Source organism: Elephantulus edwardii, unplaced genomic scaffold (genome assembly GCF_000299155.1).
Source record: "Elephantulus edwardii isolate Elephantulus edwardi_28Jun2011 unplaced genomic scaffold, EleEdw1.0 scaffold00306, whole genome shotgun sequence".
NCBI classification, from domain to species: domain Eukaryota; kingdom Metazoa; phylum Chordata; class Mammalia; order Macroscelidea; family Macroscelididae; genus Elephantulus; species Elephantulus edwardii.
In genome coordinates this window covers 1,384,404-1,401,202 of record NW_006400056.1, presented here as the reverse complement: position 1 = coordinate 1,401,202, position 16,799 = coordinate 1,384,404, and the positions used below count along the sequence as shown (strand labels likewise).

Below are 16,799 nucleotides of genomic sequence, written 5' to 3'. Positions count from 1 at the left end.
CAGTTTAATGTTGAGATTTCAATGATTTTAATGAAGGATTTAACTGAGAAAGAAATGACAACTTCACGCTCCCAACTACTACACTGCAGCCAGTGTAAAACCTAGCAAGGGCATTTTCTAAAACTCACTCTCCTCTACTACGCTTCAGCAGGGCACATAAACTTCACCTGAGCTGGGCCTTGTCTCTGGCTTACTGGTCACTGGGGACAGGCCTCCTGAATCTTCCGGCTCAAAGACCCCACAGTAACATGTTTGTATTTAAACAACATTCTCATCTATACCTGAGCCACATAGCATTATCAAGAAGGTCTAAGTGAACTAACTCAGTCTCATAAAGACACATACTGTATAAGACTGTTATTGTAGGATGAGTACAAGGTTCCAAGGAGGGGAGGAAGGGGCTTAATTATATATAGGGTCACACAATTTGATGGGTGGAGGGAGGGATGGTAAAGGAAAGGGGAAAGATACAGTGTAAAAACCAATGTATATAAATTTTATAAGTAAACAAGTACAAATTTTTTTTAAAAGGTCTACCTAGTATAAAATATACAGAAATTCCAACAGCAAACAAATGCCCTTTCTTTCGCCATCTTCCAGATGGCTTCCCAAGCATCTGAACATGTGCCTGTATTATCTTTGCTGCGCTAAACCAGGTGAAGCCTCCAACACAGGAGGTTGCTCCCTTTGGTATTTCCCTCCATGATGCTCAAAAGAGCAAGTCAGGAGCAAGCACACGGCCTGGGTTCTACTCCTGGCTCCTCCACCTTACCAGTGTATCTAGGAACTGCCAGTTCTTTCTCAGTAGAGTAGGAATAAGACTGAATTTCAGGAGTTGGCACACAGGTGAAACAGGAACTATTTTTAACCCTTAGCACTGTCATTCAATAAATATTACTATTATTAATTTACACTATGTAACTCTGCCCAGGACCACACCACTCCAGACCTTAAACACCTTGAGGATCTTTAGTCTTTTTTTTTTTAAACAAACTCTGGTAAATTCCCCGCCCCCTTGTGTTCCATAGAATCGGATCCAACTGGCACAGATGGAGATTGCCCCTCCTTCTCCTGCGAAGCATCTGGTGGATCTGAACTGTGAAGCCAATTTTACTGAAGAAAAGTATTACATGATTTCTTTTTCACCAGTCAGTTCTGGCATGCTTCGAATATCAGAAACACTTCGATTAATGATAGCCCATGTGCATACTCTGTAGTGTTTTCCGCACACTGTTCCCAGTTCAGTATTATTGCCACTGTAGTGAGAGACACCAGTTTGGGCCAACATGATGTAGTACTCGATTTCGGATTTCCTCAAAGCTGGGCAGCTGCTGGTGAGGATGACCAGCGCTTTTCCTTGCCTGATCAGCTTCAGAGTCTGCTTGTACCCCAGCATGTATTTCCCACTTCTCATAACAACTTTTCATGAGCCTAGAGTTGATCTCTTTTTTTTGCAACAACCTTATTCTCGTCTCAGGTATGAGCAAGCCCACCTCCGGCAGCTGCCAACAAAATGGCCGGGCCAGAGTCTTTAGTCTTTATCATCTCTAAAATAAGCACATGGACCAACGTCTAACATGGACAAAATGTTAAATTTTGGGCTCTTGGGGTTTTTGTTTTAATTGGTTTCCTTCAGTTACTCATATACGTTTCGTGTTGTAACAATTACTACCATTGTATAATAATGACCTATGGAGGCCTTGCTGTACTGCCCCTTTCCCTTCACCCTACCCATCCATTCGCTGGTCTCTGCTCTCTCTCTGTCCCATCCCAGCCCGTCAACCCTCCTCAACTGTGTCTATCTGTGGCTTAGCAATGGTCTTATGTAGTATTTGTCCTTTATTGACTGAGTTATTTCATTCAGCATAATGTTCGCTAGCCTCAACCATGTTGTGCGGTGTTTCATAAAGTTCTTCCGTTTTTTTTCAATGCTGCATTGTGTTTTATTTGGCAAAAGGATCAAGGTTTCTCTACCCATTCATTTATTGATGGATCCTTGGGCTGCTTCCATCTCCTAGCTGTTGTGAATAATGCTTCAATCAACATGAAAAGACATACATCTGTTTGTGTCACAGCTACTGTAGATTTTAAGATCCATCAATGTGGTGCTTGCTTTTTTTTTTTCTTTTTCAGTACAGCTTTTCTTATTTGAGATCTCTTTACTTTCAAAATAAAGTTAGAAACTGCCTTTTCCATCTTTTTCAAAAGTGACACTGAAATTTTTATTGGGATTGCACTGAGCCGACAAATTGCTTTTGGTAGAACTGTCATTTTCACAATGTTGACTCTTCCTATCCATGAACATGGTATATTGGTCCATTTGTTCAGGTGTATTTTCTTTTCCCGTGTTGTTGTTAGGTGCCACTGAGTATGATTCATAGCAAATCTATGAACATCAGAGCTGAATCCTGTCCTATGTATCCTGTGCCATCCTCACCATCTCTGACATACTTAAGGCCACTGCTGCAGTCACTGTGTCAATTCATCTCATTGAGGGCCTTGCTGTCTTTCACTGACCTTACACCTTTTCCAAACATAATGTCCCTTTCCAAGGAAGAGCTTCTTCTAGTAACATTTCCAAAGTATAAGACAAAGCTTCTCCATCTTTGCCTCTCAGGAGCACTCTGGCTGCACTTTTCCCAAGATATATTTGTTTGTTCTTTTGGCTGTTCATGGGATATTCATTACTCTTCTCCAACACAAGTCACACATTAATTCTTCTTCTGTCATCCTTATTCAGTGCAAATTATTGACAAGATCACGGCACGAAACAGATATACCTTACTCTTCAAATAGACATTATGGTTCTTAAATATTCTGAAGAGGTCCTTGAGAGCAGTCTTGCCCAATACAATATGTCTCTTGATCTCCTGATTGCTGCTACCAAGGGTGTTGGTTATGGATCCAAGCAAGATTGAATCACTGACAACTTCAAGCCTTTTTCCATCGATTATATGGTAACAGTGATAAAGACTTTTGCTTTCTTGATGTTGAGATGTAATCTATATAGAAAATTGTAGTCCTTGATCTTCCACAGCAAACGTTTTAAGTCCTACTTACTTTCAGCAAGCAAGGTTGTATCATCTGCATAATGCAGGTTGTTGTTGAGTCTTCTTCCAATTCTGATGCTACCTTTCTCTCATAAGAGCTGAGCTTCACAAATTATTTGCTCAGCATACAGATTGAATAGATAAGAAGAAAGGATACATCCCTGACACACACTGTTCTTGATTTTAAACCATCAAGTGTTCTCTTGCTCTGTTCAAATAAGAGCTAGGTATAGATTTTGCAGGAGTAAAGTTTTGGGATTCCCACTCTTCTCAAGGCAACCCATAATTTGTTATGATACACACAAATGCCTTTGCATAGTCAATAAAACACAAACAGGTTTAAAAAAAAACAAAACCCCAAAACAACAACAACAAAACAAACACCATAACAAACCCACACAAACAGGCATCCTCTGCTTTCAGCCAGGATCTATCTGACATCAGCAATGATATCCCTGGTCTGAAGGCCTTTTCTAAACCCTTCTGGAACTTTTGGAAATTCTCTATCAATGTACTATTCTAGCCATTTTTGGATGAGCCTCAGCAACATTTTGCTTGCATGTGGTATTAATAATATTGCTTGATAATTTCCACATTCTGCTAGATTACCTTTCTTGATAATAGGAAAATATATGGATCTATTCCAGTCAGCTGTAGTAGTGTTTTGTCATTTTCTTTATACAGGTCTTTTGTGTATCTAAACAGGTTTGTTCCTAACTATTTCATCTTGTAGATGGCTATTGTAATTGGTACGTTGTTGCTGCTCTTATGTGCCATCAAGTCATCTGCGACTCACAGCAACTCCATGCACAAAGGTTGGAATCCTGCCCCATCCTGAGTCAATCTCATCATCTCCAACAGATCTAATCCCATTTTTCCATTCACTGAGTCAATCCATTTTACTTTGAGTTTATCTCTCCTGCACTGTCCCTCTACCCTTCAGAGCATGATGTCCTTCTCCAAGGACTAGTCCCTTCTGGGACCTCCTGTCAGCCTTTCCTTGGCCACTGACATTAGAGAAGTAGTGTTAGCCTCTTCAGGACATGTATGTCAGCACTTACAGGACAGATTTTCCATTATTCTTGTATACCACACTAGAAATCAGAACCTACCAAAGTCAATGGAAGAACAGGATGCCAGCTGGTGAGTCACAGGGTTGTAGGAGACACACTGTATAGAATCATTGTGCCTAGAAAGTAAATAACAATCACTATGCAGAAATCACAGATGTGTCAGTGGCTACAACTGGAGATTTTTAAGAATGAGCCCTTAGCATCTCTGATTATACTCCATAGTTCTCCAAAAAGCAACCAACCAAAATCTTGGCGATGACCTTTATTTCTCCTAGATTCCCTCTTGCCTTCCTCTTCACTTCTCAAAACATTACCCGCCATTCTGGCCGAGCTAAACATCATCTCCCCAGAGATTAGCTACGGGAAGCTTCAGGCTCAAGATCTGATGAGATAATGATATAAAGCATGCTATAAGAACTGTGCCAGGTGCTCGCTTCGGCAGCACATATACTAAAATTGGAATGATACAGAGAAGATTAGCATGGCCCCTGCGCAAGGATGACACGCAAATTCGTGAAGAACTGTGCCAGAAGCACAGTAAATGCTTTATTAATACTGGTGTTCTGACTGCTTTGTAGAGGACTGGAAATACTGAAGGATGGCAAAAAAGACTTTATAGGCCAAACATGGTAGGTACTTAGACAACAATGAAAACAGAATGAATGACAGTCCCATACCACACCTGGCATTGGTGCCCAGTTATTCCTGGTAACCATGGCTCACTACCTAATTGAGTTGTTCATTCATTAAGATATTACTTGCTGAGTACCAGTACTACACTAACAGCACAGCACAATGACAAGAAAAAGCAGATGTGGTTTCTGCCTACATGGATCTTACCAAAGTAATGTGAAACTACAATTAGGAAAAATGTCCCAGAGGAGATCTAGCCTAGTCCAGAGGGGCAGGAAAGATGTCCTGTAGAAGGAGCAGCTGAAGCTGAAATTTTAGGGTGAGTGAGTCAAAAGGCACAAAGAATGGAGTGGAAAGAATGTGTGCAGAGACCTATGTTCCAGCTTTTGCCAGCAGGTGGAAGTGAGGCCATTCCCTAAGAACAGGACACCAGGACACCAGGAGAGAACCAGGTAGGGTACAGGTGGATGACAAGGGAATGGAATCTGATCTAAGACTGAGATAAGTTCCATGAAACATCTAGCCCAGTGCTGGCCAAGGTAGTAAGTATGAAAGCAAGGTTCATTCATTTATTTATTATTACCTAACTTTCCTATACCCACCACACATACTCGTAATTTAATTCCAAGTTAAATTTCAGAGAAAAAAGTTTCTCCTTTAAATTTTTCTAAGAGGTTTTGCATCAGCCACTCAAAAAGTATAAACTAAACATATGGTACAACTGTCAAGGATTGATATGCTCAGAAACAATGTGCTGGCTTGGCTGGGCCATGATTCTCATTGGTTAGACCATTATGTACTGATATAATTTGGTAGCTATAGAATGACATAATCATCACCCACAATACTATCTAATATGACCAGCCAAGGTTGGCTGCTCACATCAGCTAAGTGTGGGATGCAATACCCAGTTGTTATCACTCTGATCTGATGTAAAGGGAGTCTCACGGGGTGTGGGTCGCATCATATTTTATCTTACAAGAGAGAAAAGAAGAGAGACGGTTGCAGAGGAAGAGGGATCTCAGCACTATCAAATATCAAAAAAGAAGAGCCAGGAGTGGAGTATATAATTTGGATCTGGGTTCCCTGAGCTGAGAATCTGCTAGACCCATGGGAAAACCACTGACAAACCATATGGAGATCTCTATGCAACACTAAGTCCACAAATGTTGAAAGGAAACAAGGACTTTCCCTCAAAGCCAATAGAGAGAACCTTCCCCTAGAGCTGGTACCCCTGCACTTGAACTTCTAGCTTCTTAAACTAGGAAAAAAAATAAATGTAATCATTAAACTTGTAGTATTTCTGTTGCTGAAGCATTAGTTAACTAAGACACAAATTAAAAGGTTACTTACGTGTACTTCAGAATGCCTTCCAATTTAGATGTCCATATAATAACACTCTTGTCAGCTGATCCAGAAGCAAAGCGCTTGCCTAAAAATATTTACAAAAGGAAATTTTTTATTGATTTTAAAGCAGCATTTCTCAGAAGATTAGTTCTTTAATAAACCTAAGTGCCTGCTTCTTCTCTACTTCTTATCAATGCAAAAAGAATACTATGGAAACAGAAAGTTTGAGTTCAATTTCTACTCTGTTAGGAATTGAATAAACAAAAATATTAAAGGCCTATTACATGCTAGATATTGTGATTTGTGGAAAGGATACAGTAGTGTCTAAAATACATATGATCTCTATCTTCATGGAGTTTGTGTAGTACATTTTTAAGTCAAAGAAAGGCTTTAAAAAGAAAAATTATAGAACAGATTTCCATTTTCATACAACTCAGATAGTACATATACTATATTATATATATGTGTGTGTGTATATATAGATACACACACACACACTATAGTATAGTATATAAACACTACTCGGGCCCTGAATAGACCTAAATATAAACCATGAAGAGACCATTCAAAGAGAACAGGGGTTCAAAATTAAGAAAGGTGTGTGTCAGCATTGAATCCTTTTACCACCTGCAGCAATGGGCTCACATCTATTAGAGATTGTGAGGACAGCACAGGATATGACAGGGTTCAGATCTGTTATTCACAGAGTCACTAGGAGTTGTACTAGACTCAAAACATTCAACCTGTATGCTGAGCATACAACAAAATTCAATCTGTCTGCTGAACAAATCATTCAGAAAGATGGACTTATATGAGAAAGAATGTGGCATAACGATTGAAGGAAGATTCATCAACAACCTGCATTATGCAGATGACACACTTTATTTGCAGAAAGTGAAGAGGACTTGAAACACTTACTGACAAAGTTCAATGGCTTTCAAAATGTGTAACATCTCAAGGAAACAAAAATGCTCACAACTACTAACTCAGTTCTGTAAGGACAAATACTGCATATGACCATTAATGTAGAATGAGTATAAGGATCCAAGGAGGGGAAGGTGGGAGCAGAGAGATGAGGATGGGTCGGGGTTGGTTAATCATAGGGTCACACAATTTGATGGTGGGGTGGAGATGAAAGAATTGGGTAAGATCTGGTGTGAAAAACAATGTATATGAACTGTGTAAATAAACCAGTATTTTTTTTTTTAAAGTTGAACATAGAAATAAATCCCATATGACCCAGCTATTCCACTGCTTGAAATATAGCCCAAGAGAATAAGAACTGAGGCACAAATGGAGACTTGTACACCAATGTTCACAGCAGGGTTATTTGCCATAGCAAGAACTGGAAACAGTACAAATGTCCAATGACAATCGAACAGATTGAGGAATTATGGTATATTCACATGAGGGAATATTGTGCAGCAGCAGGAGCAATGATTTTGTAAATTACTACCTAACTTGGGAGGGACTGGAGAGCATTATGCTAAGTGAGCTAACTCAGTCCCACAAGGACAAATATTACATAAAACCATTACTGGGTATGAGGATCCAAGGTCGGGAGGAAGATAAGAACAGAGGGGTGAGGATGGGCTGGAAGATGGGTGGGTAATCATAGGGTTGCACAATTTGATGGGTAGAAGGAGCGTTGGGTAAATGAAATGGGAAAGATCTGGTATGAAGAATAATGTATATGAACTTTGTAAATAAACAAGTGTAAAATAAAACTTTAAAACAAAATGCTCACAACTGAATAAGCAACATAACGACAACTGGAGAAAAGATTATTGTCAAGGATTTAAGGTTACCTGGATTCATGAGCAAGACCCATGGTGGCAGCAAAAACAACACATGAAATCAAACAATGCATGGCACTGGGAAAACATGCTGTCACGGACTTCTTTGAAGTGCCAAAGAGCAAAGATATTATTTTGAAGACGCAGGTCTATCTAATGCATTCTAGGTTATTTTCAATTGCTTTCAATGAGTAAAGAAAACTGAAGAACTGATGCCTTTAAATTAAAGTGCTGGATAGAATATTGACTATACCATGGACTGCCAACATAACAAACAAATACGCCTTGGATCAAGTACAGCCAGGGTGCCCCTCAGAAGCAAGGAGGAAGAACTTTCATCTCACTTAATTTGGGAATGTTATCAGGAGGGGCCAGTCATTGAAAAAGGGCATCATTGTTGGAAAAGTAAAAGATTAGTGAAAGAGATAGACTAGCAAGGAATCTGAGACAGTGCCTCTAACAAGTTTCAGAGAAGCAGAGATTGCAGGCAGGGTTCATTTTGAGTTGGCAACTAACTTTATGAAAGAACCTAACTTTATGAAAGGACAAACTGGAGGAAGGCAACATTACTAAGTAATTATTAATTATGTTGCTACACAGTTACAAAGTGCTTCACAGAGGAGTAGGATTATAATGGTGGCAAAAACCCAATGATCCTTAACCTAATGTGGTGAGAGAGATGAGGATGAAGGCAAATTATGGTCCAAGTATTGAACACCTGGCTAAGATAATGTACCTCTGCCACTATCTCCCATAAGTGCTTCGAGTGTGGTCTCTCATCTGAGAGAAGAGCTAGTAATCTACTACCTCTTGGGAGGCTCAGCTGAAGGGTTGCCCATGAAAGGACTCTGAAAAGGCTATAAACCAGTATAAAATAAAATTTTTTAAAAAAGAAAGAACCACAGGAATTGAGAAGAGTGCTGTTATACTGATATTGTGGAGATAATCAACGTCATAAAACATAATGTGTATGAATGGTTTAATGTAAAGTTAATTTGTTCTGTAAACGTCCACACACACACCACAATAAAGAACAAAACAACAACAAAATGGCACTGATGACTCCAGGATGAAGCAGAAACACTCGCTTTGCTGGTTCCCTCATCACAAACAGAACTTTACTTCCTACAACTGTATTTCTTTATTTTTTTAAAACTTGTGCATTTATATAATACTTTAACATTTTAATGTGGTTTGGATAAAAGTTTACAGAGCAGATTAGTTTTTCTTTCAATAATTTAAGTGCATTTTGTTTTGTGGCTTTTTAAAAAATTCTTTTTTGCCACACTTTCCTTCACTGACATTGTATTTCAAACAATCATTCCCATACATTGTGTTTTATAAAATGAATCACTATTTAATTTTGCCTTGAACTGGTACTTAAGATATACTGATAAAAAACGTGAAAACCATGGAAGACACATCTGACTACAATACAAGAAACTGCTGTCTTTGCCTCTTAACTTGCTGTAAGAGGTTAGAAGTCATCTGATTTCTCTAGGTCTTCATGCAGGCACACAAGGAAGAACTTGACTAGGTCATACTAAAACTCCATCTGTGTAACAGTGCTCATGCCTGAGATGTACACATTTTTCTGGAGAGAAGTTTCTAATTTTTTGTTGGATTTGCATGAGGTTCACCATAGAAAAGAGGTTCCAACCCTGTGGTTTGGATAATCTTGAAGGTCTTTTCAGGCACTAAAACATTCTAATTGTGTGCCATCTCAATATCTATAATCCTATAGCCATTGAACATTTGAGGAAATGAAGACTCAGAGAGACTCAGCAACCAGCTCAAAGTTACAGAACTTTAAGTATTAGTGTTTGAACTTGAAGTTACCTCATTCCAAAATCATGTTCTTTCCAGGATTCACAGTGTGTAGCATGAATTTACTGTTAACTTTTTTTTTCTCCTAGTATGCTTACCAATAGAATTTCATTTTATGGTCTGCTTCCAGTTACAATAATATTTAAATAAGCACAGAGTAGAGACTGTTCCATGATTTCCACTGTGCTCTCCTCCCTAACACACAGGCATAGCTTGCCTACCTAACTGCACCATTTCTGCACAAAACTTGGGTATTTTATCACTTTATAAACACTTAAAAATTTTTTCTAGTAACAATCACACAGAAAAATAATGTTCTTAAGCATATTCAACTCATTTGGGCAGAATATTAAATGATCCAGGAAGCATTAAAAGAAGATGGAAGGAGTACACAGAGCCACTGTACCAAAAGGAATTGGCTGACACAGAAGAATTTCATGAAACGTATGAGCAAGAGCCTGTGGTGATGAAGGAAGAATTCAAGCTGCTGTGAAGGAACTGGCAAAAAACAAGGCCCCAGGAATTGATGGCATACCAACTGACATATTCCAGCAAACAGACGCTGCCCTGGATGTGCTCACCAAATTGTGCCAAGAAACATGAAGGACAACCACCTGACCAACTGACCAGAAGAGCTCTATATTTGTTCCCATTCCAAAGAAACGTGATCCCACAGAGTGCAGAAATTACTGAACAATATAATTAATATCAGATACTAGCAAGATTCTACTGAAAATTGTCCAAAAACAACTGGAACAATACATCAACAGAAAACTGCCTGCATGCTGTGCAGGCTGGGTTTATAAGAGGCCATGTTACCAGGAATATGATAGTTAATGTTAGATGGATATTGGCTGAAAACAGAGTGTACCAGAGGATTGTCTATCTGTGTTTGACTACGCAGAAGCATTTGACTGTGTGGATCACAACAAACTGTGGCTAACTCTGAGAAGAATGGGAATCCCAGAACACTTGATGTGCTTATGCGAAACCTACAATTGGAGCAGGAAGTAGTCCTCGGAACAAATCAAAGGAACACTGCCTGGTTCAAAATTGGGGAGGGTGTAGGCCAGGGATGTGTCCTACCTCTAAACCTTTTCAATATATATGCAGAACAGATCATCGAGGAGGTTGGACTCTATGAGGAGGAATGTGGCATCAGGATTGGAGGAAGACTCTGCGTTATACAGATGCCACAACCTTGCTTGCTGAAATTGAAGAGGACCTGAAGTGCCTGCTGAAGAATGTCAAGGACTGCAGCCTTCATTATGGATTGATGCTCAACATGAAGAAAACAAAGATTCTCACCACTGGGCAGCATCATGATAGACAGTGAAGAGACTGAGATTATTAACAGCTTCAGTTTGTTTAGTTCCACAATCAACACTCTTGGTATCATTAGCCAGAAAATAAAAATACGAACTGCATTGGCAAAGTCTGCTGTCCGGGAACTCACTAGAATTCTGAAGAGCAACAATGCCCGTCTGGAGACTAAGGTATGCCTGATCCAGGCCATGGTCTTCACAATTATTTGTTATGCACCAGAAAGCTGGACAATGACTAGGGATGATAGAAGGAGAACTGATGCTTTTGAGTTGTGGTTCTGGAGAAGTGTACTGAATATACCACGGACTGCTAGAAGAACAAACAGGTTCGTCCTGGAGAGGGTGAAACCAAGCTGCTCCTTGGAGGCAAGGATTGTGAAGCTCCATCTAACATACTTTGGGCTTGTTGCAAGAGTTCTTAGAGAGGGACACTGTGCATGGAAGGGTGGAGGGACAACACAGGAGAGGAAGACCCCTGATGAGATAGATTGATTCAGTGACTGGGGTAATGGGGGTAGGTGTGTCAGAGATGATAAAGTTGGCTCAGAATAGAGGAGAATTCAGAGTTGTTGAACACAGGGTCGCTATGAGTCACAAGCGACTCAACTGCACATAACAAATAATTTTAAATTCTCTTCCATGTGAAGATTAGATTTTGATTTGTAGTATCAAAACCTATTTTTCAAAACCTGTGGAGGCTTTTACCTTTGAAACTGAGACATGAAAAAAAAAACCAGACCTGTTTCTGAAATAAAAATTTTAAAACTGTGATTTTATGTAGTGTTTTGGGCTGAGACAAAAAAACACAAAACAATGGAAACCTGTATGTAAATAACTGTCTTGCTTGAACTTGATTCAACTTAAATCACTACAGTATCCCATTGCTCTGGAACTTAATGAAGACCATATGACAGACACTGCTGTAGAAAGAGAGGAGCCTATTTTTAAAACTCCTGCTCCAGATTCAGCAAGCTGGTGCAGACTGGGTGAGGGGTGTGCAGGTACATAAGCTGAGACTATCAATTTAGGCTTCTCGACAAAGGCATCCAATTTCTGGCCCAGTCATTCAGCACATAATTAATAAGCACTTAAAATACTAGCTGCCACTGAGTCAAATCTGACTACTGGTGACTCCATGGGTGCAGAGTGATAGCTGACTTTTCTTTGTAAGTATGGGACCACGCCTTTCTTCCAACAACATCCTGTTAATTCTGTCTCAATTTTATGTGCTCACTCCAGCCAGCACTTACTCTCTTTTCCATTCTCCCTGGTGCTCCAATTCTAGTACTTCTTAAATTCCACAAGGACCTACCAACTTCTTTACTGTCTCTCACTTCAGAAATCTTCTCTGACCTCATTCTAAGCCAAACTCACTGCCATTAAGTATATTTCAACTCTTACCAAACATTTAGGACAGAACAGACCTGAACAAAACTGTTCCACCAGGCTTCTTAAGTTGTAATTCTTATGGAAGCAAACTGCTACCTCTTTCTCCCAGAGAGCAGCTGAACCTTTTGCTTAACCTCTGCATAACCAGGGCTCTTTTACCATCATTACTCAGCCAGTATTTCAGAACTACCTGTATGCTCTTCTGTATACACTTTCTGCTTTCTTGTCCCATTTCACCACATCTTTGGATGTGCGTGTAAAACTACCACTCTGGTTACATTTAACACTCTTCCTCCTTTGTTGCTGCATCTGTGCAGTTAAAGGTAGATGGAGAAAATGATATAGTCATGTCAACTGACCTTGCTTTAGATATTAAACATTATGAGCTCTGAGTACACCCTCAATGCCCCAAGGACCTTACTATACCTATCCTACACAGTTTCTCCTCAAATCTCTAACACCTCCTCTGTTGATGCCTTTGCTTCTTACTTTATTGAAAGAGTGGAGTAACTCAGAAAGAATTTCCATTAGACTCCTGATGTTACATCCATCTACCTACCAACTAATGCACTACCATTGTTCACCTTCCTACCATGCTCTTATCCACAGCAAATCCCTCCACTCAGGCTCTGGAGTCAAATGCTCTTGCTCATTTGAGGGCTGTCATGCAACAATTCTCTCCATTCTCTCTTGTATCACTCATGTTCAGTACGTCTAAAGCTCAACTCCTAACCTTCCACTGCAGTCATCTCATCTGGGCCGAGGGCAGCTCCACCTTTCCAGGCCCTCACCAAAAACTCTGAGGTCATTCTTGCTTCCTCTTTCTTGGCATCCCACAATCAATCTATCAGGAAATGCCATCGGCACCACCTTCAAAACATGTACAGGATCTGATCACTATCAGCACATTCTCCATCCCTACAGAGGTTGGAGCCACAACTGCCTCTTGCCAGGGTGGTGGTCTCCACGCCCCAGTGCTCAATCCTCTTAGGTGAGAGCCTCTGAAAATACAGGTTAGGTCAAGGTAGATCCCTGCTCTGCTCAGAGCCCTTCACATGGTTTCCATTTTCACTGACACTCAACACATGACATCACCTGCCCACTTCCATTACACTCAAGTCACCTTTTTCCCTTTTCTGCCCCTGGATCACTCTTGGTAGGCAAACTCAAACCGGAGGACCTTGCTGCCAAGGCACCCCAATGCCCTACACTTCTACCCTACTCAAGCCTGCAGTCTATCCTGTCCACTTGGTACTCTCAATTCCCCTTATGCGGTTCTACCTTATCTTTTGTCATAACATTTATCATATTCCAATGCCCTGTGGCTGCTCAGGTTTTAATGAAAAGGTGCTAAGGTACTCAGCTGCCAACCAAGAAGCAGCCAGTCAAAGCAACCTGCTGCTCTGCCACAGAAAGAGGAGACAGTCTGCTTCCGTGAAGATTTAGCTTTAGAAATCTTATGTGCGTTTTTATTCTGACCCACAAGGTGGCTATGAGTAGAGACTGACCGTTGTCTATCTTCTTCATTCCTCCATAAGCACAGGACCTTTGTCTACTTTGTTCTCTGAAGGAGCTCAAGTACCTAGAACAGTGCCTGGTATATAGATGGCCTTCAATAAATAACAGTTGAATATAATTACTGAACTGAAGCCAAAAGCATTTGGCTACCTTCTGAACTTGTAAATTGAGTCTTCGCTTACTAGAAGTTGAGAGTGGCTGAGGAGAAATATAAAGCTGTTACTAAGACTGGAAACCCAATGGAGCTTCCTTCTTACCATCCTTTGCATATGCCACACAGTACACAGTGTCTTTGTGTCCCTTTAGAGGCTGAAGTAAGGTGCCATCAGAGGTGTCATAAACCTGGCAAGAAACAAACACAAGCAGGTATTATTCATTTGGTATCCATTGGTCAGAATTCCTGCAGCTTGTAGCAGCTGTTTTTGTTTTTCTAACATAAAATTTGTCAACATTCTATGTTTTCATCCAAAAGAAACTACACGAAGAATCCAGGAGAATGTAACTTAAAGATGAGTAATCTAAGACTGGCCCAATTCTGTGCACTATGGTCAGGAATGAGCTCTCAATCCTTGAGAAACAAAGGTCAATTGCTCTGTGTGCAGCTTCATCACAGCATCACCCATTCTCCTGTGAATGTAGATCTATGACCAAACAAGGCAGGTCCTCCCAAATAAGGTCAGTAAAAAATAAACAAAAGTCGGCTAGCACATGGTTAAGATTCAGTGCAAGCCCTGCTCACTAATGTTAACACCACAGAGATGTTTCTTATTTGCTGTGAAGAATTTCCAAGTCACAGACCAACCAATATGAAATTGTTATGAAACCCAGCTGTAAATATAGTTAGGATAGTACGTAACATGCACAAAATGTGGAAAATGTGGAAACTGAAAAAAAAAATCATTTTAGAAAATAAGAAATTCTCCAAAACAGCGATAGAAAAGATAACTTAAAAGGGGGAGAAAAGGTGGCTTTTTCTTCATCCCATAAGAAAGAACACATTCTCCTCCCTTTGAGAGCACCTTTCTCCCGTTTTTGCCTTAACTGTCTTTCTACAGTACTGGGATCTGCAGACTCTAATGAACAAGGCCTGGGAACCCCTGAGTACCCTATGAGGGTGCACTCTGCTTTAATAAACTTCTTTTCCTTGCTAGCTATAACAAAACAAAACAAAAAACTGAAGGGATTTCAAATGCTTACCCTGGAGAGAAAAAATGTGCAGAGCAACTTAATAATAGTTTGGGATTATGTCGTTACCATGTGGAAGATGGAGATCAGTCAAACTGTATTTGCACAGATAATAGCGTGAGAGGAAGCAGGCTTAGGCAGGCAAGACTACAGAAAGGTTTTAGGTCAAACAAAATTGTTCCCTGAAATTTACTCTTACACACTGGAATAGGTTCCGAAGGGAGGTTTTGTTCTCTGAAAATATGAATAAATAGCAGGATATCCATATGGAATTATTTAGGTAGGCCAGTCCTGAAAGCTGGGGTCAGGTTATCTAGGGAATTATCAGGGGAGGCCGCCCCTTTAAGTTCTATTGTCTGAATTTTCAGGGAGACAAAATGTGAACTGACACCAGTTCAGTTTCAAAGGCATTTTGATTAATTGTTTTCAACTCTTTCAGGGGTGTCTCAAAGTAAAAAGGAAAGATTAATGACCACAACAGAGCTATTTTTCACAGGTTCCTATCTGATAGACAGTTTACTTACCTGGCTTAAATAGCCCATTTCCTTCCCCATTAAAAAGTAATGACTGGTTTTTCCGCCTTGCCTTTTTTATCTCAAAAAAAAAAAAAAAAAGGAGGGGAGGTCAAAATCCTACCAGTAATCTGTTTCCTGCAGCCAAAATCAGTTGGGTTCCATCGGGCTTAAATGCGAGGTCATAGATACTAAACAGGAGACAAGACAAAAGGGTAATTAGAAATCAAAATATTGAGGTCTGCTAATGGTCAGGAAAGCAAATCTTATTTCCATTATGAAACACTGGCTTATGTATCAGGGAGAAAAATAATGGCTAAGAATTGCATTTGGTTGCAAATCTATCTAACCATCACACTTTTAGCAACCCATTCAACCACAATCCACTCAGTTCTGTGACCCAATTTCAACTTGTGTAGAAGTCAGACTCCAATAATGAGCAAAGGGGTCAGAAGTCAAAGTCAAGGGTATCAACTCTTCTAGTATTATCAGTAGGGCTCGACAATCTAATAAATGGGGGCTAGCAAATTTACCTGTCTCTGAAACACTTGTGTCATGTATTATAATAAAATTATCTATTGTAATGCTAATGAATCAGATAGATCTCTTTTGAGTGTCAGGCACCAAAAAACCATCAAAAGATATGTATGTCACAGTTATTCTTAGCCCTTAAAGAAACTACAAGATATAAACCAGACACATTAACAAAGAATCTAACAATTCTAAGGCATACTTCCTCTACCCACATTTCGGTACAGTGATCCTCAACTGGGTTTTCCAAGACAGTAAATCTTTATGGGAGAACACTGCTCATCCTTCTCCCTTAGAGAAACCATTCAAAGTTTTGAAAAAGGGATTTGAACCCCCAACCTTTCAATTAGCAACCTGACAATATACATTATGCCATCAAGGCTACTTTTCACAATCAAAGGCTTCTTAAATTAGGCTTCAGAAGATACTGCAAAGCACAAGCTAAATAAGAACCCAAGGAAGAAGACCAAGCATTCTGATTTGGGAAAAAAGTTAAGAATAGCTTATGAAGAAAGCATATTGGAAGTGGATGTTGTTGTTGTTGTTATATGCCGTCGAGTCGCTTGCAACTCATAGCGACCCTATGTGCAACAGCCCTAAACTCTGCTCTGTC

At 39.9% G+C, this 16,799-nt stretch overlaps 1 protein-coding gene across 1 annotated transcript in view; it reads right to left on the bottom strand.

Moving 5' to 3' along the window:
• The window catches only part of IFT122 (intraflagellar transport 122 homolog (Chlamydomonas)), a 75,942-nt gene extending 60,103 nt beyond the window's left edge, over positions 1 to 15,839 (bottom strand). The window contains exons 1-4 of the mRNA XM_006901039.1: positions 15,780 to 15,839; positions 14,216 to 14,300; positions 6,110 to 6,188; positions 4,163 to 4,239 (exon numbers count right to left, since the gene is read on the bottom strand). The gene's annotated coding sequence lies outside the window, so the exon portion shown is untranslated. The remainder of the gene's footprint in view (positions 1 to 4,162; positions 4,240 to 6,109; positions 6,189 to 14,215; positions 14,301 to 15,779) is intronic.
• Between the last annotated feature and the right edge of the window lie 960 nt (positions 15,840 to 16,799).